We start from the raw sequence: 4,901 nt of genomic DNA on the forward strand, positions 1-4,901 counted from the left end.
AGTGATGGCTAGGATTAAAAACATTAAAATACGTTATGACCACCTTACTAGTTATTCCCAACTCTAATTTCACCAGTCTGCTACACACAACTCAAAGTGTGCTAATAGGCCCTGTATGTACAAGACCCTCTTAGTGCACAGTTGTATAGATAAACATAATGCAGGTGATTGTGGATATTATATACTGCAATTACTATGATCAAAAATTCCAGAAACAGGTGCCACAATAATCATGGGTGATTTTTGCATGGAACCACTAGTATCCTTAGATGGTATTCATGCCACTATCTGTCTCAAAAGGCACATGGTATTAGTTCAAGATTAGCATCTCAGTTCAGAAGCATATGTATATTCAGATGCACACCGGGTTCTGCAATGGCTTTGTGCTCAGAAGCTTGCTTCACTGCATAAATCTCTCTTGCCAGAGTGCAAGAAAGTGAAACCCATGGGCAATTCAAATAGCCGCAGAATGCATGGCTAGCCATTCCTTTTCTGCCCAGATTGACAGCCCCTACAAGTGTCCTTCTTTTCCAGGGACAGTCCCGAATTTACAGAAGCCGTCCCGGTTTCTGATTTAATCCCGGAGTGTCCCGCTTTTCCTTAGGATGTCCCTATTTTCATCAGAGAAATGTTGGAGGGTATGGATTGAAAATTGGACAAGTCTTGCTTGAAAACTTCCTAGTCAACTAGTCTGAACATTGCTTTTATCAATCAATGTACTGGACGACGTGATAAGGATTATATATTCTTGAGCTCCCAGCACAACAAGCTTCCGTTCATTCCTTCTTGTTCTCTACCGAGTTATTTTTCCCTAATGGGTTAAACTTGCCAACAAAGGCCCGTATAGTAAAAGCTATGGTTTTCCCAGTAGTGATGTATGGAAGTGAGAGCTGGACCATAAAGAAGGCTGTTCTCCGAAGAATTGATGCTTTTGAATTATGGTGTTGGAGGAGACTCTTGAGAGTCCCATGGACTGCAAGAAGATCAAACCTCTCCATTCTGAAGGAAATCTGCCCTGAGTGCTCACTGGAAGGACAGATCCTGAAGCGGAGGCTCCAGTACTTTGGCCACCTCATGAGAAGAGAAGACTCCCTGGAAAAGACCCTGATGCTGGGCAAGATGGAGGGCACAAGGAGAAGGGGATGACAGAGGACGAGATGGTTGGACAGTGTTCTCTAAGCTACCAGCATGAGTTTGACCAAACTGTGGAAGGCAGTGGAAGACAGGAGTGCCTGGCGTACTCTGGTCCATGGGATCACAAAGAGTCAGACACGACTAAACAACTAAACAACGACAATGGGTTAAATAAGCCTATTCATTGGGGTTGCTCTAACAGGATAGAAAATATGCATTCTACCAACCAAGTGGCCAAAAATCACATGAAGTTCCTTCAGTCATGATAATACTAAAAACCAGAGAAAGCTCAACCTTTTCCCCTCTCTGCTAGATTTTGTCCCACATTCTACACACAACTCAGTAATTTAAAAAATGTAGTCTTTTTCTCTGTTTATGGTCTTTATTTGCTTTTCTTCTTCTTTTTGTATTAGCCTGATGCCTATCTGTAAAGAGGCTGATCTTCTTCTTCTTCTTCTTCTTCTTCTTCTTCTTCTTCTTCTTCTTCTTCTTCTCCTCCTCCTCCTCCTCCTCCTCCTCCTCCTCCTCCTCCTCCTCCTCCAAATGTTAATATTCCCTTGCACTGAATTGCTTCCAATCTTACCTTCATTCCTTACAGACAAATACACTATTGCTATAAGTACATATGAAGTGGTATGTTTCCAAAAATACGAAGAAAATACATTTCAACACTGCATTCTTGATTCTTTGAAAGTAATAAGCCAGGAATTTGTTTCACACATATGACCATGGTTTCAGGGTAGTTAAGTGGTGCCCTTATATATGCTAGTGGGACAACGGAATCCACTGAATCCAGGTTTCAGCTCCAATTTTACTGCTTTATGACTGAGTCTTCAATAATTTCACTTAACTTCATGAAACTTGTTATAGCTAGAGGAGACTGGTATTTTAATACCATCATTTCATAGATCTCAATGAATCCCTTCCATGGGCTACAGAACTGTGAATTCAACTGCAGGATTGCCTTCATTAATTCTTCATAGCAAAAAAATAAGTGGCGAATCAGTTTGGAGAGCTCTCATTGGCCTAATGCATTCAGTCTTTGCATCCTTCCTCCTTCCTTCTTGTGTATTCCACTTAATTTCCGTGTTGCGCTAAACATAATATAGATTGTAAATTAGATTATTAGATTTGTTATAATATTAGATAATATAATGTCAGGGACCGTGCTGAGGAGGGCTGCACTGAGGATGAATGTTGGGAGCCTCCCCCACCCCCTGAATCTTCCCAGGAGCAGGAGGACAGTATAGATTTGGAATACTGGTTTGCAGAGGGACATAGTTCAGAAGGCAGAAGCTGGGAAATACTGGATGGAGAAGAAGCACTGGGAGAGAGAGAATTAACAGATTCACTGTCTCTGGAAAGCATTCCCCCGCTCTCCCCAAGGTCAAGAAGAGCTCAGAAAGTGGCAGAACAGAAAGCACAGAAAGCACAGTGGTTACAAGCTCTGGTGACAAGATGCGGTAGTGACGGGGGTGACTATGGAGGAAGTGGGTGAAACCCTTAATTGGGAGCACCACCGTTCCTAGGAAGGGGGTTATTTGTTCTCTCACTGTGATCATTAAAGTTTCTAACTGGTAAGGAGACTCCTTTTCCTTTGTTCTGCTTATCTACTGCCAAAGGGGGGGAGGAAGTTAATTCCCTGAAGCCTGACATATAATTACAATATATTATAATATAAATGTAATATATAAATGTATATGCATGTATTCAGTGGCGTAGCGTGGGGGGTGCAGGGGGGGCCAGCCGCACCGGGCACAACATCTGGGGGTTAGGGTTAGGGGGCGCAAATCCACGGGTTAGGGGGTGCAAATTACTTGCCTTGCCCCGGGTGCTGACAACCCACGCTACGCCACTGCATGTATTTATAATATATAAAGATACACTAATAATAAAACTATTAGTAGGGTTAGGAATAACCTCCAAACCCACGGTTTACAAACTGTCCTCAGACTATGGTTTCAAATAATAGTTTATGCTTCAAAACATAAATGTATTTGACAGCACCTTGAGACTAGTTTATAATGAGCTTTTTATTGCAAGTTTTTGTTACAAGCACAAGCTTTTGTGGGCAACAACCTACTTATTCAGATGCTGAGCTGGAACTAGAAAAAGCAAGGTGGCAAAGTCAGTCTGTTTCCTCTTAATCAGCTTTTCGCATTCCTAAAGGGATGTTAATAGTACAAGTTATTCAGTCAAATTTCTGTAGGAATCCCATTTGGCTGCCTCACAATCACTATGTCTACACAATTTTACCTTCCCAAGAACAATAACAATGAGTGCATGTGCTGCTCTCCTCATGAGAGGTTTTCCCCACCTGCTGTTATCGCTTCCCACTGTGGAAAGATGCACTTTTTAAAATGGCTGCCTGCACCTAATGCTGCAGATAAAGGAACAAAGGAACCAACTGCTTACTTCTCAAAGGTGTTTTAGAATCCCAAGAATTGCTACATTCTAAGGAAGCTTTGTTGACCTAAGAGAGTAGCATTCCAGGGTAAAAGTAGGGGCTACAGGAGGATATGTGGTCATATGAAGTACAGCTACACAAGAGAGTAGCAATGAAAACACATGGTGAGAAAATATGTGTTATATCTATTAAGAAGATTCCATAGGAAGGAAAGAAAGACCAAGCATAGAGCAACATTAGACTGTAAAATCAGGAAAAGAGCTTTGCACATAAATGTTTTCCCTGGTTAGTCATCAACATCTTGAAGTGTCAGCTGAACATTCATTATTATTTGGAAAATGCAATTACACTAATGGAAGTATTAGCTGTTTTTATAGAACACACTTGAATGTGGGTTTATGTACTTGCCCCCGACATTCTTGGAGTGAAATACTTTGCAGTTACATAAAATAAAAATGGTTTTTCAAACTAGACACAAACTACAAAAAGATGCTGTATGTAAGTTCTACATACGACCAGTAACTTACACAGAATTATCAGTGTTCCGAATATCCCACCTCCCTGTTCAGAACAATTTGAAACATGTTGTTGGTATCCCCATTGTGTAGATTGGCAACTGAGGCATGCATCCATGTCCCACTATCATGTGTGCAGCCTGGCTCAAACTGAATTGCCTCTGTACTGCATGTATGAACCAACTCAGCCAGTATGCCAACTCACACAACCAGGCCTTAAATACATGCAAAATATGAGCATCATTTATGTACGCAGCACATTTCAAAGAACAGTCATAACAGGTGCGTACCCCATGGGACTTAACCACTTAAAATAAACACATGAAACAACAGAGGAAGGAGGCCTGCCTATACATTGGGCAAAAGGGTTCCTGCGCTGCAGGGCGTTGGACTATATGAACTTCATTGACCCTTCCAACTCCACAATTCTATGATTCTATGATTGTTTTCTGTGTCCCATCCTTCCACCCAAAGGAGCCCATATGGGATTGACTGACTTAGCTTGGATTCACCAAGGAAGCCACACATTTGGACCTACAATGACATACTCCTTTTGTACATTCTCTGTGGCAGAATAATATATTTAAAAAATTGAACCATTTTCCTTCACAACAGAGCAAAACATAAAACTAATTAATCATGTCCTGCTGAATGCCACTATTATGGATGCTGTGGAGACTTGTCACAGTGGCAGTAAAATATTCATATTCTGCAAACCAATTACAAGGTACAGTAAATCACTTGAAAGTGTTGTTGATGGTATTTAGAGAGAAAAAGGACGTTCTTGTACATACAGCTATCTGAAACAATCATTTCTTTTTGTAGTCAGGGTGGTAAGAAAGACA

General features: G+C 41.1%; 1 long non-coding RNA gene across 1 annotated transcript; it reads right to left on the reverse strand.

The window, feature by feature from the left end:
- Positions 1 to 1,301: 1,301 nt before the first annotated feature.
- LOC310744001 lies at positions 1,302 to 3,510 on the reverse strand. Its single transcript, XR_014539324.1, has 3 exons — positions 3,391 to 3,510; positions 3,218 to 3,297; positions 1,302 to 2,228 (listed from the first exon to the last, which is right to left on the reverse strand). It is a non-coding gene; the product is annotated as an uncharacterized lncRNA (long non-coding RNA).
- Positions 3,511 to 4,901: the final 1,391 nt, after the last annotated feature.

This window comes from Podarcis filfolensis (assembly GCF_964270895.1).
Source record: "Podarcis filfolensis genome assembly, chromosome: 10".
Taxonomy (NCBI): Eukaryota; Metazoa; Chordata; class Lepidosauria; order Squamata; family Lacertidae; genus Podarcis; species Podarcis filfolensis.